Source organism: Amphiura filiformis, chromosome 1 (genome assembly GCF_039555335.1).
Source record: "Amphiura filiformis chromosome 1, Afil_fr2py, whole genome shotgun sequence".
NCBI lineage: Eukaryota > Metazoa > Echinodermata > Ophiuroidea > Amphilepidida > Amphiuridae > Amphiura > Amphiura filiformis.
This window is the reverse complement of record NC_092628.1, coordinates 39,305,373-39,332,796: the sequence shown is the minus strand read 5'-3', so window position 1 is coordinate 39,332,796 and position 27,424 is coordinate 39,305,373. Positions and strand designations below refer to the sequence as shown.

General features: G+C 35.5%; 1 long non-coding RNA gene across 1 annotated transcript; it reads left to right on the top strand.

Annotated features, from left to right (window-relative positions):
* The first annotated feature begins 5,344 nt into the window (after positions 1 to 5,344).
* On the top strand, positions 5,345 to 26,919 carry LOC140166192 (uncharacterized). The gene is made up of 4 exons (XR_011860823.1): positions 5,345 to 5,496; positions 18,383 to 18,573; positions 23,266 to 23,313; positions 26,564 to 26,919. It is a non-coding gene; the product is annotated as an uncharacterized lncRNA (long non-coding RNA).
* Positions 26,920 to 27,424: the final 505 nt, after the last annotated feature.

Sequence of the window (27,424 nt, the reverse complement as noted above, 5' to 3'; positions counted from 1 at the left end):
CGCTATCCCTAATTAATTAAGGTTCGCTATCTCTAAGGTTCGTTATCACTAATTTCGATTAAGGTTCGCTGTACCTAAGGTTCGTTATCACTAATCTTAAGTAAGGTCCACTATCTCTAATTTTAAATAAGGTCCGCTATCTCTAATTTCAAATAAGGTCCGCTATCTCTAATTTTAAATAAGGACCGCTATAGCGAACCTTATTTGAAATTAGAGATAGCGAACCTTCTTTAAAATTAGAGATAGCGAACCTTATTTAAAATTAGAGATAGCGAACCTTATTTGAAATTAGTGATAGCGAGCCTTAGAGATAGCGAACCTTAGAGATAGCGAACCTTAGAGATAGCGGACCTTATTTAAAATTAGAGATAGCGACCCTTAGGGATACCGGGATTGTTAAAATTAGAGATAGCGGACCTTATTTTAAATTAGTGATAGCGAACCTTAGAGATAGCGAACCTTCAATAAATTAGTGATAAAGGACCTTATTTAAAATTAGAGATAGGGAACCTTATTTAAAATTAGTGATATCAAACCTTAGAAATACCGAACCTTTTTCAAAATTAGTGATATCGAACCTTAGGTATAGCGAACCTTTTTCGTAATTAGTGATAACGAACCTTAGAGATAGCGAACCTTAGAGATAGCGAACCTTAGAGATAGCGAACCGTAACCCTGTAAAACAAGCACATCATCCCCATGCATCTGTGCATGAGCAGTGTGAATGTGATACATTCAGAGGTGAGTGTTTGGTTTAAATATCGTTTGATGTGGTTAAGCTTACACTCACACTGTACTTGTCATGGCTGCATACTGTAACGGAACCCCCAGTAGGCACCTCAGTAGGCCTACTAATATTGAAAACCATCATTTAAACTTCGGCAGCGCTAATCATAATTTTATCATATTTTATAATCTTTTCATTTCAATCTTTATTTCATTTGCTTAGGTATCGCGTGCTTGCTTTGCAGGCGCAGCGCGTACGCAAATTGCGCGACCTAATTACTTGCGCGATATAGAAATGAAATGCCGATCGTGTATCTTGGAACGGCTGAGTTGCGGCCCAGGCTTTGTACCGGGTGGACGTGTTTTTCATGTCTTGCAACTCGCACTTCGGCACTCGGACATTCTGATACTAGATTCGCTGATCCTTTTTAAGATCAGCTACGTGAGTGTTGTAATAATTCGTAATGATTCGTATTTAATATAATGTCTGACTAGAAATGTGCTTTTAATTTACTTATAATTTTTGTATACTTTTGGATCACGGAGACTCAGTAAGCGCGGATTAATTCCGAGTGAGTTCTCGCTTATGGCGTGATCAGGTTTTTGGCTTTTCTATTTTTAACTTCAGTCAGTTGTCAGATAAACGAAATACGCATCATCGATAAAAACATAAATCATTAATTTCTTTAGTTAATTTATCTCATTAATTGTCACGATTTTCTAATCAATACTTCGGCCTTTTAATAAATAAGTAATATAATAAATGTATTTGAGAGATCGGCGATAGAGTCCGATACTCTAATTTTCGTCATCAATTTGAGCGTGGGAAATTACAGCAATCAGCTGTTCATTTGTAAACAAACCCACGATGATTTTATAAGTGAAGCTTTTATGCCGATGCACTCGTGACTTTTACAGGATGAAGTGACTGATTTTAGTGATTTAATAATGTCGTTATTTTACTGATAATTTCAGTGATGAGATTGGAGTTGTAAACTTGATACGTGAATATTGAATATATTGTTGTGCATTGTGAAGCTGATAGTTTACACTGGGAAACCAGTACAATATAATATTGATAATTTTATATGTTGTCATGAGTCACTTTTATTGATCTCATTTCTTTAATTAAGTTACTTAAATTAATTAATTCACCATCCGTGGCAAATCACAATCAATCTTACAACCATTTCATAATCAACAACGACCAGGTATTTATGCTATTCATGATCCTGACATTTAGGCCTATATTTCACATCGATCCTTTGGGGACTTTCACGCTACCATATTTAGTCCATATCTAATTTGTAGGCCAAGGCACATCCGTTTCATTTGGGGGCAGCGGTGGGATAGAAAGTCTTTTTATCAGATTTTCGACCTGCATTATTATAAAATTGGCTACAAATAGTGTTAGTAAAGGATCAAGGAGATTTAAACGATGGATCAATAAGTTAAGCATAAAAACCTCATGTTAAAGAGCAATTAACCTCAACAATTTCGAAACTCGAAAATCAACTTCGAAATTCGACACGTGACTCGAAACTTGAAAATCGGAATCGAGATCACAATGAGGTGTTCTTTGATACCGACTTGACACAAAGTTAAGGGCATTTGACGACAATACTGTAAATAAGCAGGTCAAACCCTTCATGCCAAGAGCATACAGAATCTGTCAAATAATTTGGCTGAAGTCAAGAAAATTGAACTAATGCCATGACAGTCACCACTGCCAATTGCAGCGAGTCTTCGGACTCAGACATGCAAGAAAAGCATGAACAATGGCACATAGCCTCTTTACACAGTAAAGTTGGTCAAATTGAAGCAGCTATAGAATGTATTGTCAAAATGCTGACTTCAAAGTACCAAAATAGTAACGAGCAGGATAACCTGGCATCATTCAGTGAAGCCACTGCACACTCTCAGTCTAATGACTCTGAGTATGCACCAAACAAGCCTGACATCAAACTAGACAAATATGATGGCACAACCTCATGGTCCAATTACCTGCTACAATTTGAATTGATAGCCGACTACTATAATTGGAACGATTACGAGAAAGCTATGCATTTAGCTGCAAATTTAAGAGGTACGGCACAGGGAGTATTAAGTGATGTGAACGTTTCAAAAGACACAACTTCCAATCACTGGTAACTTCCTTGAACCTAAGGTTTGGTCATGAAAACCAGGAAGAATTATTTTGGATGAAATTACATAATAGAGTCAGAAATCCTAATGAAACTTTACCTGATTTGGCTCATGATATTCGCACACTGGTTAAAATAGTCTTTCCTACAATGCCGGATTCTTCCACACAAGCATTGGCAAAGAAATACTTTGTAAATGCTATACAAGATAGCCGGGTAAGACTGAACATTTTACATGCCAAACCTGCCTCTTTTAATGCCATGGTACAAATAGCAGTGGAAACAGAGTCTTTTTACAAGGCTGAAGAACTCAGAAAATGTCATGTACATGTAGAGTCAAAAACTATCATTGACAAAACAATTATTGACTTGATAGATGACATTTCGAACGAAATAAATCAGGTACATGTACAAACAACACCTGAACGAGTAAAGAGAAAATCTCCTTCAGCTCAAAGGCGAGCCTGGAAAAGGCGAACTATCCGTTAATTTGATGGAACATTTGGTGGCTTCACATGTGTAAAATGCGCAGTTACACAAGTTTCATGGTAACACCTCAACCAGGTTAAGAATTGTCACCACAAGAAATAATGAAAAGAGGTTTAGTGACTTCACATGTGGAAAGTAGCACGAGTTTCATGATGTATTTCATGTTAAGAATTGTCACTATAATTAATTAATATCAAATCAAAGGTTGAAGAGTGCACTTACCGAGGGCCCCGGTAATGGCATGATTTTTCTTTTGATTTGCTATGATACAGTTCAAAAGTTTAAAATGCTTTTGAACAAACAATATTGTTCAATGACAACAAGAACAATGTATTTTATAATTTAACCTCATCAGATTTGTACAAGATTTTCATTGTACACCAAAACTTGCAATAATTTGATTGCAAATGGTAATTTAATTTACCTGAATTAATAATACTGCTGCTCTAAAAAAATGACTGAAGCTACATGGCTTCAGTAACTTTGTTTACAACCACCAGGTGACGACGATGGTGTGATGTTCCAGATGGATGTTCTACTGACTCAATCCATGAAGACGAAGTTGGAAAGCAGGCTGTTCTACGACTCATCATCACAGACATTTTAAATTACCGTGAAAACCTCAAAGACGGAGACCTCTCAAGTAAACCACCTACAAGCCATGCACTACAACTACAAGCAGAAGAGGAAACTACCAAGAGCAACTTATCATTTAATTGCAGAACTCATGAACTTAAATAATTTCTTCTTGTGTTGTGTGATTCCTGATAGAAGTGCATCGGAGTGGCAACAAAGACAACGACGAAGTCAAAGACATTGGCGAAGGAGATTACAACTTCAGTGCAAGTGTTCCAGTTATACAGTTCCTACCTGAAGATGGAAGTTCAAGATTGGACACAGCCTGACACAGTGCATGAGTGACAGACGTCATCAACCAGGAATGATGGAAGGATGGATAAACCTTTTTATATTGTTTGATGAAATGAATTTGTATGTTTACTTTTATAAGCTTACATGTCTGTATAAACTGTACAAAATTGCATTTATTTGTCACCACTTTACCTTTCAGTCTGCAATGTTTCACCATGTAAAAATACCATTCTGTAGTCAGTCAACTTTATAATTTATATAGAGAGACATTATAATATAATCCACAGAGACATGGACGGTCATCATCAACATGATCAAGCAGTGTTGAAAATTTCGCATTTTTGTTGTTTATATTCCTGGCCATGCTGGCTGGAAAACATTGCTGGAAATCTTAAAATTTAAATTATTATTGGTGAACATCAACCATACAAGTGTTGATGTAGAAAGTAAATTGCTCGCCACAACATGCAACTGTCGGTACATTTCTATTGTAAATATCGTACAACTGTTTTGACAGTTCATTATCGATTTTTAAATGTTATTTAAATGTTATTGTTTGGCGAACAGCTGATTCAATGAATGAAATGACATGTACGTACGTGTGGATGAACTCTTCATGCTGATGCACATGTGTGTACATGTTTACAACTGTACATGTTTGTTTCCAAGGTAAATTGAATGTTTCTGGAGATAAATTTATCTCACATGTTTGAAATGTGTTTATTCCTCAACATAAAAAGATTGATTCTCTTGAATTATTATTTGTTATTGCAAACACGTTTAAAAATATGTTTATGTAGATGTAAGAATCAGAATTCGTACCAGAATTCATTATTTTGGCTGCTCAATTGTGCAAATTCTAAAAACGCGGCGAAAGTAGTTCCTGCTTATGGGATACGGGCTGTCAGTAGCAGTTCAAACATTTTGCGTGCATGTAAGAGGGTCGTCGAGTGACATATAATTGGAACCAATCAGACTAGAGTTTTACAAAAAAATTCTTTGCGTCTGCGCAAGCAAATCCGTAGACGAAGCTTGTCATACAGGTCAAAGGGTCACAATAATAGCCAATTTAAACTAACGTAAGCTTGGAAACAAGTAAGATTTTTATGATTTCTTTGGGTTTCCTGATGTTTTCATGCGATCTTATAAGATGATTCCGTGACATTCAATGTAAATTCATTTCTAATTAATGTAAAATTGTTAAATAGCTGAGGAAAACTGAGAAAATCTGCAGAATCCTTGATCCGGTCCGGTGCAAAAATCATAGGTGAGCACTATGCAAAATTCGGAAACTATAAGTTTAACTAGCAAAAATAATAGTTTCTTGATCATGAGAGTATGAATGTTCTGTGTGCAATGCGTAATGTCGCATGTTTAATAGTGGAATGACACGATAGCGCGTTTGATTGTACACACGGCACAGGAAATGCAGCGCTACCCAAAACGTGTGTGGTAGTGTTGACGTTGTACGCTTGACGCAATTGCCATTGAGCTCTCATGATCGAGAAACTATTATTTTAGCTTATATAATGAGTGATTGTCATTGCCATTGTGCAATTTACCCGGGTATTTACAGCAGTGGATATTTTAATTGTATGAACACATTAATGATGAATCCAACCATGAAAATGCACTCGTGATTGGTTATAGTAAATACCAGAGAACTTCAGCAGTGGCATGATGTTGCATGTAAATGTATACGCGCGCGCCCTGCAAAACAGTCACTGACTCAGTTGTCATGGCAGGAAATTGACCAATCAGACAACGATCAGGGTCCGATCAGTGGTAGCTATTAGCTAATTATAATTAGCCGATCAGAACCTCACTTCTGTGTTTACTGTGATGCGATGTTAGAAAAAGCCACCGCTGAAGTTCTCTGGTATTTACTATAGTAATAGTATTATATAAAAGGCGACGCCGAAGATTGTGCATTCCCATTGTTCCTGTTGTAGTTTGAAATATGCGAATTATCATACAGCTGTTGAAAGCTGCATGTGTTCATTCAATGACAATGATTCATTTAAATTTCCCAGTATAATTTGAAAATGATGAATATATGAGCATTATATCATATTTATGCTAGCCTAGCCCGAGTATTTCAATTCAATTCACCAGATGACAGATGTCATGTCAGAAATTAATATTTTGTTCTGGGTTTGATTATTCGGACTAATCCGTGTGTGTCCAAGACTTAGTAGCCCAAGGTACTCGGACCTCCGTCACTATGAATCAGATTTTGACTGATTGCTCTGCTTCGAGGTCAGAGGTCTTCCTTTAAGTAGTTAGTCGACTGACAGACAGACAGACAGACAGCTCGATGTGGTGGTGGTAATAATTGGGGGGTTTAACCGTTTGAATTCTTTTTGTTGTTGAAAAATTTCCAGCTCCCCCACCCATTTTTTCGATTTTCGAGAGTCATCCTGGCTGGAAAAAAATTTGGTCAATTTAACCTTTTCTGACTGCTGCTGCAAGAGGCGGCAAAATTTACATAATTTTCTTTAACCTCCGGAGCTAAAGAAAATCCACGATACGCCACTGCTGGTACAGACAATATGATATTTACTTATCACAACTTCCTACCGTTCCTCATGTGACGATTTACAAGACTTAAATTTACAAAACATTTGGTTTGGGCACGTGTAAATTTTGAGCAAATTTTAAGGTGTAAAATGACCAGATTTGTGACTGTATCGATCATCGCCATGTTTTGAATCCATGCGATGTGAGCTCAGGGTACCCCGTTTCTCAACTGAGTACACCGCATTCATGGCCCTATGGTGAGGAACAACTACAGGTACGTTAAATTCTTCGTTGTCTGAGTGGTTTAGCTGCCCGAGCGAAGTAAACCACGCAGACGCGGCGGACACGAGTTGTTAATTAGACAATAATAACTGCGCACCATCTATTTTGAGGTCATTGTGTGAAATCGGAGGGTTTTGTTTTTCTCGCTCCCGAGGAAAAATACCGAGGCCCAAAACAAAACCTGACAATTTCACACAATGACCTCAAAATAGATGGTGCAAAGTTATTATTGTCATTCATTACCGTCGTATATTTTGAACAAATCAAAATGTCATTTTTGTGATTTTATGCCATAAAACGCTGTTAAATATAACCAGTTTTAATCATTGTTGTAACCTGCCCTACAAAAAAATCAACCAGGCGAATATAACATTCGCGCCGACCACAAGAGCTACCAATCACAGAAGCGCGACGGCATCGCGTAGGCGTGTGCGTAGGTTATACACGCACGCGCGCGCAGAAGTCATTTTTGCGCGTCCGGAGTCATTGTGAGTTATCAATGACCTTGCAATTAGTGCTTGCGGTCAATTTCTTTTGATTGGATTACAGGCTTTGCGTATATTAATGAGGTTAATTGGTGATAAACAACGGTGAAACATGATTGAATCCCTTTCAACAACGAAACAAGCTAAAGATGTCTAATTTACATGATTCTTTCATTAGGAATGTCCGTTTGTCATTACAAGAAGATCACGGTATTTCTCTGTTGATATTTAAGCAATAAAACTAAAGAATAAAGCGGTAATATTTAGCTGCTACCGCCAACATAAGAGAGTTCATGTTTACACATACGTTCCAGGCATGACGAATTTTATGCGCTCATGCATAACGCGTACGCGAAACCTTGTGTTCGCGTTTATATACGCTACTGGACTGTGGATTCATCACGGATTAACAACGGTTGGCTCCTGTACATGTTCAAAGGTACAGGAAGAGTTGTTGAATTTACCTGTAGGGACAAGAAAGTTGCAATAGCTGACAATTGCATACTATCTCCTATTCTCCTTATACCTGCTTCTAGCGCAATTTTGTCATTATTTTATATACATGTTAGCTCAAATAGCACCGCTATTTTCATGGGTGTGCTATTTGTGCAATTTGAAGACTTAGAAAAAAAACCATGATTAGGGACATTCAAAATGGCTTTAAATGTTATTAGCACAGTTATTATTCTTGGAGGGGTGCTTTTAGCTACCGGTATTCTTAAAATGGGTTAGGTCTTATAGCATGCTATTAGTGCTATTGTGCTATTCTTAAAATGGTTTAGGCCTTATAGCACGTTATAAGAGCAATAAATGCTATATTTGAATTATCCTAGTCCACTCGGAGGGGTGCTATTAGCATTATTGTGCTATTCTTTAATTAGTTTAGACCTAGCATGTTATCAGCGCAATTATGCTATTTTTGAATTCTCTAGTACACTTAGAGGGGTGCTATTAGCGCTATTGTGCTATTCTATTCAAATGGAACAGGCAGGATATAGCATGTTATTACATGGTTTAGGCCTTATAGCATGCTGTTAGCACTGTTGTGCTATTCTTAAAATTGTTTAGGCCTTATAGCGTGCTATTAGCACTGTTGTGCTATTCTTAAAATGGCTTAGGCCTTATAGTGTGTTATTAGCGCAATTATGCTATTTTTTTAATTCTCCTAGTCCACTTGGAGGGGTGCTATTAGCACTATTGACTATTCTTTAATTGGTTTAGGCCTTATAGCATGTTTTTAGCATAATTATGCTATTTTTGGAATTTTCCTAGAACACCATTGCACTATTATTAAAATGGTTTAGGCCTTACAACATGCTATTAGTGCTATTATGCTATTTTTAGAATGCCTTATAGTGCATTATTTAGTGCAATTATGCTATTTTTGAATTTTCCTAGAACACTTGGAGGTGTGCTATTTGCGCTATTGACTATTCTTTAATTGGTTTAGGCCTTATAGCATGTTTTTAGCATAATTATGCTATTTTTGGAATTTTCCTAGAACACCATTGCACTATTATTAAAATGGTTTAGGCCTTACAACATGTTATTAGTGCTATTATGCTATTTTTAGAATGCCTTATAGCGCATTATTTAGTGCAATTATGCTATTTTTGAATTTTCCTAGAACACTTGGAGGTGTGCTATTTGCGCTATTCTGCTATTCTTTAAACGCTATTCTTTATCATGCTATTCTTAAAATGGTTTAGGCCTTATAGCATGCTATTAGTGCTATTGTGCTATTCTTAAAATGGTTTAGAACTTTTTAGGCCTGTATTAGCGCTATTGTTCTATTCTTTAACTGGTTTAGGCCTTAGCGTTATTAGCTTAATTATGCTATTTTTGAATTTTCCTCGAACATTTAGAGGAGTGCTACATGTATTAGTGCTATTATGCTATTCTCAAAATGGTTTAGGCCTTATAGCACATTATTTAGTGCAATTATTCTATTTTTGAATTCTTGTACTCTTTTAGGGTTGCTATTAGGGCTATTGTGCTATTCTTACAATTGGTTTGTTAAATCATTGATTTAATCACTTGATTTTTTTTAAATCACTGATATAAATCAACTTTTTTCATTTTTACCATGTTTGATAAATATAAGTTAAGTCTTATATTGACTGTTTTACTTCATTCCTAATGTTTCTACAACTTTTGGATACAATTAACTTTTGGATACAATTAAAATACCTCTATGATGTCACTTTATCTATTGCTAAAATTCATTTTCAAGGTTTTTACCAAATTCATTTTCAAGGTTTTTACCAAATTCATTTTCAAGGTTTTTACCACATGATTTTACCAATTTTTTTCTTTTGAATTGTTCACATGTAAAAACATATTTTTATTTTTTGGTAAGATTGTGCATATGACTAGCATTCCACTGGTACTCTTTTGACTTTATCATGGGGTATAGCAGTTCTTGGAATAAAAAAGTTTTTAAAAAATTGATTGAAATAAAAAAAATCTGATTTTTTTATATAATAGTTTAGGCCTTATAGTGTGCTATTAGCACCATTGTGCTCTTCTTTTTATGGTTTAGGCCTTATAACGCATTATTAGTGCAATTATGCTATTTTTTATTTCTCCTGTACACTTGGAGGGGTACTATTTGTGCTATTCTTAAAATGGTTTAGGCCGTATAGCGTTCTATTGTGCTATTCTTTAAATGGTTTAGACCTTCTAGCACATTGGGGCAATTATGCTATTTTTGAATTCTCCTAGTACATATGAAGGGGTGCTATTAGCGCTATTGTGCTATTCTTAAAATGGTTTAGGCCTTATAGCATGTTATTACCACATTTATGCTATTTTTAAATTCTCCTAGTACATTTAGAGGGGTGCTATTAGCGCTATTGTGCTATTCTTTAAATGGTTTAGACCTTATAGCATTTTTGAATTTCCGTCCGAGCTTGTGAGTGCAATTTCTCGGAACTGGTAAGACGTATAGTGATGCAATTTGGTGGAGGGGTGGCAATTGGGGGTCTCCAAATTTTAGCAGGTTTTTGTCGCATAGTATGGTAATTAAGCACGGTACCTAATTTGCATAATTTATGCATATCAAGCAAAATAACCTTGTTTATCTTGAGATCTGTATGCTGCGTTACAGTGATGAAACTTGGCAGAGAGTAGCACAGCGAGAGGTTCTTGACCTGATATGCTTTTCAGCGCAAAATTTGCATAATCGCAAGGTCATTGTGAGGTCATTTGGGGTCATCCGGGGTCAAATGGCCATATATTGTTGCAGGTTCATGAAATTTGGTGGGAACGACTGCTGAAACAAGGCAAAAATGTCAAGGTCATTTTGGGGTCATCCAATGTCATCCAAGTTCAAATTGTCATAGATTGTCGCAGGGTCATGAAATTTTGTGGGGATAACAACTGAAACAAGCCAAAAATGTCAAGGTCATTTTGGGGTCATTCGGGGTCATCTGGGGTCAAATCGCCACAGACTGCTGCAGGTTCATGAAATATGGTGGGAACAGCCGCCTTAGTGAGACAAAGAATGTGAACGTCATTTTGGGGTCAAGTGAAATTGCACTAAAAATGATGGACGTCAAGGTGGAGGCATTGCGGCCGACGCTTTGCGTTGAGAACCGCGCAGGTCGAGAACCGCAAAATTCTAGTTTAATTCTAGTACACTTGGGGGTGCTGTTAGCGCTATTGTGTTGTTCTTTAAATGGTTTAGGCCTTTAGCACATTATTAGCGCAATTATGCTATTTTTTGAATTCTTTTAAGGGTGCTATTAGAGCTACTGTGCTATTCTTACAATCAGGGTTTGATTTAAATCATGTTGATAAATCATTGATTTTAATCGTGATTTAAAATAAATCACTTGGATTTTTTTTAAATCACTGATTTAAATCAACCTTTTTTCATTTTTTGCCATTTTAGTTAATTTCTTTCTTAAATTGATTGTTTTAATTCATTCCTAATGTTTCTACAACTTTTGGATACAATTAGAATACCTCTATGATGTCACTCTATTCCTAAAATTCATTTTCAAGGTGCAGAATTCAACAGGTTTTTTCCCCTGGTTTTACCCAATTTTTTGTTTGAAATTTTCACATGTAAAGACATGTTTTGATTTTTGTTTAAATATAATATTTGGTAGGATGGTACATATATGACTAGCATTCCACTGGTACTCTTTTGACTTTATCATGGGGTATAGCAGTTCTTAAAATAAAAAATTTTTTAAAAAATAAATTTAAATATAAAAAAATCCCATTTTTTAATATTTTTTTTTAAATATCAAAAAATTCAACAACCCTGCTTACAATGGTTTAGGCCTTAATGCATTATTAATGTACACTTGGAAGGGTGCTATTTGCCCTATTGTGCTATTCTTAAACTGGTTTAGGCCTTATAGCGTTCTACTAGCACAATTTTTGAATTCTCCTACATGTAGTACACATGAAGGGGTGCTATTAGCACTATTTTGCTATTCTTACAGTGGTTTTATATAGGCCTTAGTAGTAAGCCTAGAAATCCTACGCCATTTTATTTGTACGTAACTTGAGGGAGGGAGGGGGTAAAAAGTTACGTATGTTTTGTATGTACGTGAAAATGGCGATAATTATGGACGGCCCCTTAAACCATAACATCCTTTTGAATCACAATCACCTCAAATCAATCATTAATGCTGAGCTTAATTTAATATCAAACTGGTTTAAATTAAACTAACTTTCACAAAACATTAAAAAAACTAATTATAAATATGCTTTTCAAAAATAAAATACAATAATAAATCTGAAATAAAAATAAAAGTACCAATAGATAACACAGAATTAAATCTGGTTCATACTACCAAATTTCTAGGCCTACTTATTGATGATAACCTCAGCTGGAAAACCCACACTACACACATCACTATTATTGTGTCAAAATATATATGGTATTATACGTAAAGTCCGCCCTTTTCTACTGGAGGCCTCTTTGCAAACCTTACATAATACACTTGTCCTTCCCTATTTAACGCGGCTGTGTACTCTAGACATTGTTTCTTTCGCGAAATTGAGTTTTTTTGATATGTTTGTACTTTGATATGTTTTTTATAAATACAACAAATGAAAATCCAGATTTGTAAACTCCAACTGCAATATTTTAAGGATTTTATTTCACTATTCCACTCGTGTTTGAAATTGAAAAGGAAAGAAAAACTTTGTTGTACCAGCAGGGTACACGCGCGCAACAACGCATCGCGTTGCGTATCGCGCAATTTGTTAACGCACAAATACGCTTACGCGCATACACGACGCTTATCTGCATCGCATGGCGCATCTTATGGAAACACCACGGAAGCACTGATTTCACAAAACCTAGTGGTCAAATGGCTCCGTTTTAGATGATAAAATGTGGGTTTTTTCAAGTTCTTTCCCCGATTTAAATATCAAGTTACGAATGGATTTCGCTCAAACTTCTCAAGGGGCCGTGGATTTACCCGATGTTTATGTAATGTAAGGTAGAAAAACGAAAACTGCCGCATTCTCCTGTGAGATTCGATGAAAGTGCAAAATGTGACCACTTTAAGGGGGTACTTTAAGGGTGATTTTTTTGCATTTTTTTACATTTTGTGAAGAAATTACAAAAAAAATTGGACAAAGTGGTATGCAAAATGAAGGGCAAATCTTCTCGTTTTATTGGTGGCATCGGTATCAATGTAGCTTACATGCTTTTGAAGATAGAAGCCAAAAGGAGGTACATCACTGATGATTTAAATTCACTTCATTTTGGAAAGCTTACTATCAACGGATTTCGTTAAAATTTTGGATATGTGTTGCTAACACATCAGGGAAATAATGTTGATATGTAAAATGGGAATAAGTGGTCCCTGATTTCTTTTATGACTTCATGAACTTGGTGCTCCACAACTATCAAAAAACGAACCGGTTAAAATGCTTCTATTTTCAATGTCGAGCTATATTTTGTATTTTGAACTTGCAACACTATGTCACTGAAACTTAATTAAGCCATAGGTAACAGGTTACCACAACCACACTACAGCAATGTTGAAAAAGATTGTATTTTTTGTCACCTATACCACCATATTAGGTAGTTTTCCGTAAGCTTCATATTTATTTGCCCAATCCAACTCAACTAGGCAATCTAAAGTGTACTCACCATTTACATCCCAAGTAGTGCCGTACTATTACGCTGACTTTCGTATTCGGCGAGGAGGACGATTTTGACCTCCTGGTTTGTTTACAAACAGAGAGGTAGACAAAAAACCGTTCCGCTTGTCCAAACACTCAAGTATCAGAAGGATGGTCCACAATAGCGTGATTCACGTAACCTGAATAGGGATTAAAAAGCTGTCACGTAGAACCATGTGCTTCTATTGTCCAATTTGCCATCAAGATTTCATATGGAAACAGTTCAGACCCAGTACACGATCATGTCAGAAATTAATATTTTGTTCTGGGTCTGATTATTCGGACTACATCCCAAGGTATTTTAGTATATCCACCTCACACATTTCCATTATATATCCAGTAACAGACAAAATATCAAAATTGATGCCTCATTATGACATGTATGATATCACAGACTATCACATGTATTCAAAATTGATGCCTGAATTTGACCTGAACCAATTGACCTATAACCTGACCTTTGATGACCTTATAGCCTTTTTTAATCTCTTTTCCTAACAACATATTATAGAAGATACATACATGGTGTAGTATTAATTGTCTATGTGGAAGAGATTATTTAGGCCTATTTAATTTATTCAGTGTTATAATCAGTGAGTATATTTCTATAGATAGTATAACAAAGGATTTTATGTATTCTATTCATGTATTCTACTTGGACATGTTCAATAGAATATATTATAGTTTGTTATGAAACACACATCTCAGTTACCAGGATACAGTAAACAAAAAAATATATAGGGCTAAAATGATTTTCTAAAATGGTCTAATACCACTTTGTATGTAGAGATATTTTATAAGTTCAGGACATGAGATGATGAACATATAAATATTATAAATTTGCAATAAAAAAAAGAAGATGGGTACTGATGAAAATCAGGGTATTAAATCGCCTTTAAACTTCAACGGCCATTATTTCAATGATCATTTTCTCGGTAAAATGACAATTTAGGTACACGATAAATCAATAAATACAGCATCTATAAATAAGCAAATATGATCATCGTAAGAAGCATGATCGACTCAAGAAACGGTTTTCCCATTTTTTTTATATTTTGGTCTATTTCCGATTTTAGGCATCATTTTGTGGAAATAGGCGTTTGTGAATTTTTAAAAGTTCATTTTGATGCCTTATATGATCAGTATCTCAAAAAATAAGGCCAATATCAAAAAACTAAAAAAAAAAGTTTTTGGAATGGAGCCTCAAGATTGAGATAAAAACAAAACAAAATATTTTGGAAAGAGTGTTTTTTGTTATGATGTACCAAACAAATATTGCCAAAAACTCACTTTTTTTTTTTTTTTTTCATAACTGTTATTTTTACACCAAATCTATATTTATATTAAGATTCATTGATGTCTTGCCTTTATAAAATGTATACTTTTATATGTCTTATGCTGAATAATTACAAAGTTATTGCACTTTTACTACATGCATGTCTGAGAGTACACAGCTACCTTAACTTACTATGCAGTTGTCTGGGCAGATAAAAACAATGCCAATTTGGATTCTCTTTTTCTCCTACAAAAACGGGTTGTTAGGACGTGCACAAATTCTTTGTGGCTTGCCCACACTGACCCACTTTTCCACCAACTAAATGCCCTTATTTTATTTTCATCATCATCAATACATATATAATCAGCATAACAGAGATAAGCAATGTGGAAAATAATGATGTGATGAGGTAGATGCATTACAAAGCCAAAGGCCTGAAAGACAATGCATCACCTTTACATTAAATAATATATAAGTTTAGATATTTACAAGTAAAAACAGAAACAAGACAACACGGAACCCATCTTGAATATCACTTATATACATTAACTAGGCAAATCAATGCAAAAATATTTAAAAAGTGTTTATAAGTAACTAGTAACTTGTACAATAGAGTAACAGAAACATTACATGTATGCGATAATCAAGAGTTAGTGATCACCTTTAATGATTCTAATAATACCAGTTTTGAATTTGGAGATGCAATTTGCTTCTTTGACTTCCTTTGGTAAGCTATTCCACACAGCCTAGGGCCAAGTGACAAAACATTAAGTCAATGGACCTCGGCCCGATAATCATCTTTACCTCTTGTATCATAATTGTGGATAGACTTCATGTTGATGAAAATATTATCAAAAGATCTTGGTGGTATTTGTACATAAATAGACCCAATTCCCTATATTATAAAGTTGATACACATTAAGGGATCTAAAATGAGCGTTTATTACGTTTCGACAGTATTTTTGTGGGACATGAGAGCACCTCGGACCTATCGAATTGCATTCTGAATACGAAGCATGTCTTTCTGATATCAAATAATTTTCATTTCTTGAAAATCACAATATCATACAAATTTTATGACAAATTATAAAAATTTGATATTTTCAAATTTTTGATATATAACAGTCCTCGAAGTAAATTATATAAATCTAATGATATATTCTTAAAGTGTATGTAGCAGGGAGGAAAAGCCGACGGTCAATTGAAAATTTTGACTATTCATATTGAAGATATGGATTTTTTTCCCAAAAAGACCTAATTTTTTGGGGGGTTTTGGGGAAAAAATCCATATCTTCAATACGAAAGGTCAAAATTTTCAATTGATCGTCGGCTTTTCATCCCACCTACATCCTACATACACTTTAAATATAAATCATCAGATTTATAAAGTTTACTTCAAGTACTGTTAAATATCAAAAATATCAATTTTAATGATTTGCCATAAAATGTGTATTAAATTGCGTAATTTCAAAAATCAAAATTATTTGATATCAGAATGACATTCTTCGTATTCAGAATGCAATTCGATATGTCTGATGTGCTCTGATGTCCCAAAATAAATACTGTCCAAACGCTCATACCCCAGCCCTTAAGAATATTAAATTTTTCAAACAATGACTTTGTGTGACACAAATAGGAGCTGCTAGAGTAGGGTGGTCACATGAAAATTTCAAACCCACCCCTGGAATTACTTTTTCTGTCAGGATTGTTCCTTCTGCAAAATGATTTAAAAAACCCTTTGAATCAACTCAATCGGACAATCCGCTTGAAGATACAGCCTTTTAAAGATTCACAAAATTGGCCATTTTTACCCCATTTTTAGGAAAATCCTGATTTTGTCATAAATTTGCATATTCATGAAGCGATAATTGTGGGAATAAAGCAAAAGAAGGCATGAGATGTCTTGTTTTTGTTTAAAATGCAAATATTAAAAATCCAGGGTCATAATTGCTATATTTGCTTCTTTACAACATTTTTAAAATGGCTGAAATCACAAAAATAACTCTTTTGCCAGGACTTTTAAGGTAAATATGTGTGATTTTTACCATTGAGGGTGCTATTATGTGCCAATTATGACCTTCAAAGGCCTGTATTTCCTAAACTACACAACCAAATTGTCTGATTTTGCACAGGATTTTGCTCTGAGGGTCTAGATTGTAATGAATTGTCTATGAATATAGCATAATTGTACATCTTTGGGAAAATAGTTTTATTTGATGACAACAATTTATTTTGTTCGTAACTTTTTTATGCGTGACCGTACAAAAATGCTATATTCACCTTCATTACGAGCAGAAAATTTTCTATCTTAGTAGGTAGTCGGGTTTGCACAGAAGTTACTAGGAGACAAATTATATGGAATTCAAAATGCCCAAAAGTTTTCCAACTGCTGCAGAATCTGTTACAATTTCCATCATACATTTGTGTATGTAGGCAGGGGTACACACAATAGCTAGCATTGTGGCCACCCTAGTTAGAGATGACCCTTACAGCTCTTTTTTGAAGTTTTACATTTTTATTGGCATTGCCTCACAATATTATACTGTAAGTTTGGACAGTATATTGTGGGACATTAGAGCACATCAGACATATCGAATTGCATTCTGAATACGAAGAATGTCATTCTGATATCAAATAATTTAGATTTTTGAAATTAGCAATGTAATACACATTTTATGGCAAATCATTAAAAATTGATATTTTTGATATTTAACAGTACTAGGTCTTTTGGGGGAAAAAATCCATATCTTCAATATGAAAGGTCAAAATTTTAAATTGATCGTCGGCTTTTCCTCCCAGCTACATACACTTTAAGAATATATCATTAGATTTATATAATTTACTTGAGGACTGTTATATATCAAAAATTTGAAAAATATCAAATTTTTATAATTTGTCATAAAATTTGTATTATATCGTGATTTTCAAAAATGAAAATTATTTGATATCAGAAAGACATGCTTCAGTATTCAAAATGCAATTTGATACGCCTGAGGTGCTCTCATGTTCCATAAAAAATACTGTCAAAACGCTCATTCCAGATCCCTTGAATGGTAAGATAAGGATACAGAACAACTGGTACATGTTGGGTTTTGGTAAGAAATGTTTGAGTTGGTACAGTTAGTTCCGATCAGGGTAATATGCCTGATTTGTTGGCTACACTTGCCTGTCCTGTAAAAATGCTATCTCTGGCAACCCTCTTCACCAGGTAACTTGTTTCTGGCCAAAATTATGCAGCATTTTCACCTACATTTCAGCTGTTAATGCATAGATATGCTTGACTTAAAACATATTTTTTTAAATGGTCTTCTGTGGCAAACATTTTCAGCAACTTGCACAAGCCATAGTTATAAGAAAAAATATTGCATAATTTTTATGTTGGTGGTGAATTTCTATATGATATTCATCATGGTCTTTGATTTGATAATATACAGGGATGCAAGTAACCCTTCCACTAGAGCCCCCTCCAGCACTGGAGCACCCTCCAACCGTCAAGCCAGCCCTGAAGCCAACTACAGCAATGAAGCGACTGATAGTGAGATGACATTGCTCACTGATAATGAGGAGTAAAGTGATGATGACATGGACACTGAAAGTGCTCAACTGCTGATGACTGCGCAGAAAGGTAAGTTTGAAAGGCACCTTGCTTTGTATTAAATCACTAATGTTTGCCTCGATTGTAATCATGATAGAGGGTCACAAACCAAGTAAGAGACCTATGGAAATGTGAAAAAATCAGGCCAGCTTTTACAAGCAAATTGATTTAAACATGATCATGGGCGTCGGGCGAGTTAGCTGTTTTGAGTGCGTCTTTAAGCGTGTGTATGTGTACGGCATCACTTTGAGCGAACGCTGACGATTTGAAGCTGCGCCCAATGAAATGTGCACTGACGTTATTGCCACATCGGGGGAAAATGGTATAGTTCTCTTGTTCAAGAACCCTTTTTGTGCAAATTCAGTTATAGGCTATTGTGATGGGGTGTTAATATAGTATGGGGAAATTACCGAAGAGTTAAACATGGAGTCCAATGTTGAGGGATCGACCCAAACGGTGAAGTTTATTTGTCTTGTAGTTGTGACGGTCTGATACGAAGTGAAGTGTGCTAAAGTTACATTGGCTATATATAATATTTACATTTACCATTTACATTGGAATACAGAGTCAAGTCTTAGCCAATAGAATCATTGCTTATTATGATGTAGTAAAACTATTAACCAACAAAAAACCAAGTTAACTTCCTGTCACTACATGCTTCTTGTTTCATCCTCACATGATGTGTAGGAGGACGAGATGTATAAATCAAGGTTTGGCCTTTGTCTTGCATTTCCAAGATTCATGTCAATGATGTCCATTTTGAACATAAAGTGCAACTAGATTTGATGCCAAGTTAAGACAAAACATAAATTCATCAGAAATAGGGTGTAGATGATATGACTTGGAAATGCCATTGAGTAAAAGTGATGTTGTAGTATAATCATCTCTCTTTCTTATAAATCCTCTATTCATTAATGTTGTTAACCTCTCATTTAACCTAACCCATATCCTTGAGTAAATCCCTTGTTTATCATAAGTGACTGACGTACTAATCACTGTTAATCATCCATCAACCATTTTCCTTCAATTGCTAAAAGGCTACTCATTTGATATGATATGAAATAGAACATAAATATGATAACTATACTTGACATATGACTATGAAGCATGTTACAATGATAAAACAATAACATAATTAGCATAATAATACTGACTTAATTGACATAGATTTAGATTATCATTTACATCACTTGAGCCCAGGAATGTGACACAATAGCCCAAACATTTGTAAAAGTGAATATGAACATCATAATCTCTTGCCAAGGAGAAATAGCCAAAAAGGTTAAAAAGAGCAATCATTAACTTTTGAATTTCCATCTTCCTTGACCAATTTCATTGAGTGAGGTATTAAGGTTGGTCTGAACAATGGCTTGTTTTAAAAATGCAGAATTCCAGTTTTCTTGAATTCTATATTCATTAGTCGGTGTACTTAAAGTTTGAACTATGAAATTTTGGCTTTTTAATTTTTTTACCAAATTTCTATCAATTTCTAATTATGATGTTTCACCCTTTGCCATCTGAAATCGTCCACATGGTCAATGGTGGGAAACTTTGCTAACTAGCGCATATTTGTGCCTCGTGCCCAACGCAACAAGCCTGGCGCATTTCCCATGCGCTCTTCACCCTGACAGTGTATCTCACGCAGTGCTCACAACAAAACATGATCTAAAACATGGCCGGCTGGGAATTTCAACAAACAATTATTCCTCTTTTTTATGGAAAATATTCCTTGGATTTTCATAAAACGTGCGCGGAAGGTGTATCTCAATTATGACTATGAGCTGCGCAAATTACAGGAAACAAGATGATCACATTTGAAAACATGGGTTGTTTGATTGTTGTCTACTGCCACTTTTGATACAAAACGGCTATTTAAAATGTGTTAATTTTTTGGTGCATGTTTTCAAATTTTCTTTAAAGCTAACAGATTCATTATTGAAAAGGTAAAATTTCGGTCTTATCGTGTACAGCTCCTTTTCCTCTAGGAGCCGTTTTTTTTTTCATTTTTAAATTTGCGTCAAAAAAACAAAAATATACACCAGTATTACCTAAATTATGCTGAAACTGTCAAATTTCAATCATTTTTATCGAATATGTCTAAAAGATGGTCAAAATAAAAAAAATAAAAAAAAACAGATCCTAGATTTTCATACCTAGTTGTTGAAAATCAATAAGATTCTTTTTTTACTGAAAAGAAAATTAGTTACAGTTGACGTAAATTTTTGGGTCAAAATTACGGTTTTTGATGATTTTCTCCAAAATTGATCATTTTAAAATTAATCTGACATCACCACTGGATTCGTAAGGTAATTTCCATTCGAAATATGTATACTTTTATAAATCAACAATTTTGAAGTTAAAAGGCTAAAATAATTCCATGGTTCAGAACAACCTTAAGGGCTGGGGTATGAACGTTTGGACAGTATTTATTTTGGGACATCAGAGCACATCAGACATATCGAATTGCATTCTGAATACGAAGAATGTCATTCTGATATCAAATAATTTTGATTTTTTGAAATTCGCAATTTAATACACATTTTATGGCAAATCATTAAAAATTGATATTTTTGATATTTAACAGTACTTGATGATTTATAGTTAAAGTGTATGTAGGTGGGATGAAAAGCCGACGATCAATTGAAAATGTTGACCTTTTCGTATTGAAGATATGGATTTTTTTCCCAAAACACCAAAAAAATTAGGTCTTTTTGGGAAAAAAATCCATATCTTCAATATGAAAGGTCAAAATTTTCAATTGACCGTCGGCTTTTCCTCCCAGCTACATACACTTTAAGAATATATCATTAGATTTATATAATTTACTTGAGGACTGATATATCAAAAATTTGAAAAATATCAAATTTTTATAATTTGTCATAAAATTTGTATTATATTGTGATTTTCAAAAAATGAAAATTATTTGATATCAGAAAGACATGCTTCGTATTCAGAATGCAATTCTATAGTTCCGAGGTGCTCTCATGTCCCACAAAAAATACTGTCGAACGCATAATAAACGCTCATTTTAGATCCCTTAAATCAGCTAAAAGATGCAGCTATCAGCTGCTGGTAAATTGTCTTCTTCAGGGCCATCGCTAGACCATTTTCTCACGGGGGCGTCAAGAAATCAATTTTGCTGGTATGTGGCCGGATTTACCTTTTGCTGGCCCCCTTCAACAACATAATTGTGGTTACGGCCTTGGACTCATAATCCGAGAGCTTGCTCGACGTGCGACCTTGTGGGTGGGTTTGATTTCCCGTCCCACCACCGTGTTGCGCCCTTGGGCATGGCGCTTTGCCTCGCTTGCCTCACCCCACCCAGGTGCAATGGGAAGATGTTGGGGGTAGTCACAGTCGTTGTACTGATGGACCCTGCGCCACTTGTAGTCTGCAAACGTGGTTCCGACATATTCTAATGATGGCGGAATAAATGTAAAGCGCTTTGAGGCTGTTTACAGCATAAAGGGCTATATAAATATCTACATTTATTTTAATTTTATTTATTTATTACCACCCCTGGCTCTTCGGATAGAAGCCCGGGATAGAAGACACCCTTCCACCACACTGTATCTCAAGTTTTTCCAAGCTGTCCTCAGAATTTCTTTACCGCGGAATAATGCACGAAAACTTGATATAAAGTGCACGCGTAGCGGGCAAAAATTTGCTATTTCAATCCTAAAATTTAAAGGGGGATGTACCGGAGTCACCAAAATTTTCCCTATTGTCCCACTGATCTTCTAATAAAAGAATATTACGGGACTAATGCATGCATGCAGCATAAAAAATGCAATTTCAATGCTAAAATGAACACAATTGAGGACAACTGTGGGTACTAAATTGTGCCAAAGGAAGATGTCGAGGCCTTTAACATCTTTTGGTTAATTTAGTCCGGGTATGTTGATCCAGATCATGAGTTTTTGCTTATTTCGGGCATCAGAGGTGTTGCCCTAGCACTCATGTTTGTGATTTACATAATAGAAAGGACGGAATTATAACTCTATTTGTGAGATGTGTGATCGTGTCAAAGTTTGAGATGAAAAAAAGGAATTTCAATTGAGCCTCTCGCAAATCTACTCACAGAATGGGTTTGCTGAGATAAATGCGCGTGGAGCGCGCAGAAATTTGGCAGTTTAACGCTAAATGTTTCAAAATGGTCTTAATTTTTTTGTCTAAAATAGACCAAAAGGAAGAGGCAAATCGTAAATTTTGTACCATATTGAAGCTAAACCAGTGGTGAAGTGTGGTACAAAAGTGGAATTAAAAATTGGCACTTTTTGGGTTTATATGGCCAAATGTGAGGTTAATTTGGTCATTGGTGTGATTGTATGGACCATCCCCCTCATCACCCCTGGGATCTACACCTATGCAGAAGGGTGATGCGATGTGCACATATTTTGTCGATCTGGCAAAATCCTTAGTTCTATGTCCACATCATCTCAATGCGCCTGACCAACATCATTGTAGGCCCATTATACCCGCCTAATAGGGCCTATATTACGAACTGATTGAAGTTTTCTCCCCTCCCTCTCTTTTCTCTCTCCCTCTCTCTCTCTCTCTTCCCCTTTTCTCTCTTTCCCCCTTTTTAGGGATCGTTGGGGGTGTTGCACCCCCCATGGCAACGGCCCTGGTCTTCTTCCAAACAAGTCAACAAAAATGAAATCCAAATGTGTCATTGGCTTTGAATTTAAACCTCTTAATTTACATCTTTTATCTTTGTAGATAACCAGAATGAAGAGAGCAGCCAATGATGAAGTGGCCAGAAGTAAGGTGAAAATAATTTCTTATCAACTACACTTTTCTCGTGTACATGTGAGTGTATGCTCTGCGATTGGATTCTTAGACCAGCGAAAAACGCACCTACATCACTAACAAACTTGGAAGTTAGCCTATAGATAGCAGAGCTGTATAGTGTGATATGGGCATATACAGGCTGAGTCAAAAAGAAGTAAACTCATGTTTGAGGGGGTGTAACTCGATATCTGTAAGGAATCTGCTAATAATGAAATTACCACTGGAAAGAGCAAATTCTACACGTCTAAATAAAAAAAAGAATTGTTGCAATTGCTCACAGCAAACTCATGTTATACTCATTTGAATACAACCACTCATTTTTGTAGGTGCACACGGTTTCACTTGAATACAGAGTTGACATCGCCTTCCTAGCCACTATTGTATTTTTGCTTGAGTGTGATAATGTGTGATCGAATATGGATCTACTACAATTATTGAAACTACTGTTTAGTGTACATTCACATGTAACATAATTATATTGACATTTAAACACACAATAACATGTTATGGTGTTGTATTCGTATTACACAGACTTTGGATGTCAACATTTTCCCATGATGCACTGCGTATTGTGAATTGACCGGATTGAGGAAAATTGATTTTTGTTTGCACAGAATTAGCGGGGCATCATTTGTTTGTGTCAGTGAAAGCAGGAGGTCAAGACTAGCACAGGCTCTGTGCTGTACTCTGATACCAATGAATTATGATCCAAGATATTCTACCAATGGGTCATTATTTCTCAATTCGTGCACCCAATGGGAAACACATCACACCCTTTAAATTTGATTTTGGCTGGCAAAGCTCAAATTTCAAATTTTAGCTTAAGGGGTGGGGTTTGAACGTTTGGACAGTATTTATTGTGGGACATTAGAGCACATCAGACATATTGAATTGCATTCTGAATACGAAGAATGTCCTTCTAATATCAAATAATTTTGATTTTTTGAAATTCGCAATGTAATACACATTTTAAGGCAAATGATTAAAAATTGATATTTTTGATATTTAACAGTACTCGAAATAAACGTTATAAATCTGATGATTTATTCTCAAAGTGTATGTATAGGTGGGATGAAAAGCCGATGATCAATTGAAAATTTTGACCTTTCGTATTGAAGATTTTTTTCCCAAAACAGCAAAATAAAAATCAGGTCTTTTTGGGAAAAAAATCCATATCTTCAATATGAAAGGTCAAAATTTTCAAATGATCGTCGGCTTTTCCTCCCAGCTTCATACACTTTACGAATATATCATTAGATTTATAAAATTGATTTTGAGGACTGTTATATATCAAAAATGTGAAAAATATCAAATTTTAATAATTTGTCATAAAATTTGTATGATTTAAATGAATTTAAAAAATGAAAATTATTTGATATCAGAAAGACATTCTTTGTATTCAGAATGCAATTCGATATGTCTGATGTGCTCTTATGTCCCACAAAAAATACTGTCAAAACGCTCATTCCAGATCCCTTAATCGGAGGTACGGTTTTCGCGCTATGCCCGCCCATTTTTCACGATTTCAGCGAAAAATGGCGCGCCCATCAATATTGTCGCGACCATAGGTAGGTCCTACTGAGCTGAAATTGGTGTCATTTTTTAGCTAATCTCTTAATGAATCCAAATCTGCTATCATTTAGTGTGTAGGAGGAAGAGAAAAAATCTTGACCTTTTCTTCTGTACTTTGACCTTGAATTTGACCTTGTTGCCCACGTGACCGCGAGGCAAATTTGTGTTGGAATTATACCCCTGTATGTTGTCTACAAAATATCCAAAAATTGGAGGGGTAATATTTTTGGTTTTCTTGCTAGGCTTTCACAAAACAAGCATGTACATGTAGGTGAAAACATATGTATTTAATGCATGTACATATAGGTTAAAGACCACCAATTAGTGCTGGGCAGTGCGTGAAAATAAGAGAGGGACTTTTTTCTTGCATGGCATTCTTAAAAGGTGCTTAGAAATCACTGAAAAGTACCAAGCTGTATAGTAAAAAAAGTGCAAATTTCAGTGTAACATGCAGGAAAGGCATGTTTTCTACCATTATTTTACAGTTTTGATGAAAAGTTCCCCGAAATTCATCCGCTGCATATCGATTTTGCCCCCCCCCCCCAACCAGTTGGCCAAAATCTGTTCATTAAAAAGGAGGGCGACTGTAAAATTGTGGTCTTTCCACTTCAGTGCTTTAAAACAAAAAAAGTCTCAGGTCATCATATGTTGAAATTTTGGTCATTTTGGGATTCATCCTTCCACTCTTAAGTGAGAATAATGTCATTTCACTGTGAGAGTTCCTTATATGAGAAAATCGTGCTCGAAATCACCTATTTTTCCATTGAAACCTGTGTTATAGAGAATTAGTGGTATTTAACCTATAGAAACACTGGCTTTTTCTTGGGAGCTGACATTGTCAAGCAAACTAAGCAAACTTTTTGACATTTAACCCCGAATCAATTCGATCGGGGAAAGTAGAAACATTATTTGGCCAATATTTAACCTGCTTATTGTGCCATTTGTGCATGATTATTAGAAATCCCCTGTCATTTCGCTCACAAAGGTAAGACTGATGTTAACCATGTTGCGTTTTGCATGCATGCATTGCCGGTACATGGGTAATTTGATTTGTTAAGCTTAAAATGTTCAAAGTCGGCCGTGTTTCAAATGGATGACTAGCATGACTAGTCCAGGCTGCATCAATAAGTGTTATTACATGTTAATTAAGATTAAAATGGTAATTTTGGCATGATTAAAAGCTTAGTGACGTGGGACTATAGGCCTGGCATCACACATGCAGATAGACGTGCTGTACTATACAGATTGGAGACTGCATGATCAGACATAGATGCCTATAGTCCTCTGTGACTTTTGGCATCACACATGCAGATATAACGTGCTGCAGTATATAAACATAATAAATTAGAGACTGGTCAGAGATAACAGGCCTATGCTTTGGCCTGATCCTTTGGCTTTTAAAGCCTTGCTAGGTATGGCCTGGCCTTGCTGCATGTGATCCTGTGGCTACTGGTATCATAAGCTTAATAAAAAAGGATAGAAAGATGCTAATAAATTTTCAAGTGTGGTTGTCTTTGCAATCGATATTATCAACAAAATATTAAAATTAAAGAATGCACACTGCTATAAGTATTCCCATCTTTTAAGTTTGTTTATAAGCATATATTTGACATTGTATCCCTTCTCTGCTGTCTGTTTGTTTTTTCTGACCCAGATTACAAAACAAATGAAGAAAATGGAGGCCCAGGCTACCCACCCAGATCCACTGTGGTTTGTCCCGGTTCAGATTACAATGCATGGACTGTCCAAGAAGCACAAGAAAACAGATTGCAGAATTTGGAAAGGACCTCGAAAACCACCAACGAGAGCGGGTAAAGTTTACGGTTATTCCACCCTAAAGCTTCCCGGGGATACTAAGAGAAAGAAGCGCTATGCACATCGCATTGCATACATGTATTGGCACCGGGTGCTGGAAGACCAGCTTGGGCAGAATAAACATGTTTCACACAGGTGCCATAACACTCTGTGTGTAAATCCAAAACACCTCAGCCTCGAGGACCCGGCGGTGAACAATGCACATATACTGTGATGGTGAAAAAGAGGACTGCATTTTCTATGGTAAGAATTATGTTCATTCAGAGCATTAACAACATGATCAGAATATGGAATACATGTGTTATTATCAATATCACACATAGGTGAAGATATCAGCAAATTTAAAGCATCAACTTTAATAAGATATAAGGTCTACTATATAGGCCTATTCACCATTTTGTAACATTTAAAATTGGGGGGAAAAAAGAAAAAAACAAAAGCAAGTAACCAGGTGCAGGAAAGACAGCTTTAATTGATCACTTTCTGTTCAGACCCTACTGATCACCTACAACAAGTACTGGATTCAGTTGATCTTTTCTGTATTCACTCTTCTTTGCTGATGTCTTCATCCTAGCATGCATTTGAAATCTAGTGGTCCTTTGCTTAGATTGGCTCTTCTTTGCCTGTGGTGATCTTGCATATGTACTTTGATAGCCTTTATGGGCTTGCATAGCATTCAGTGCTCTGCTGGCTGGTGAGT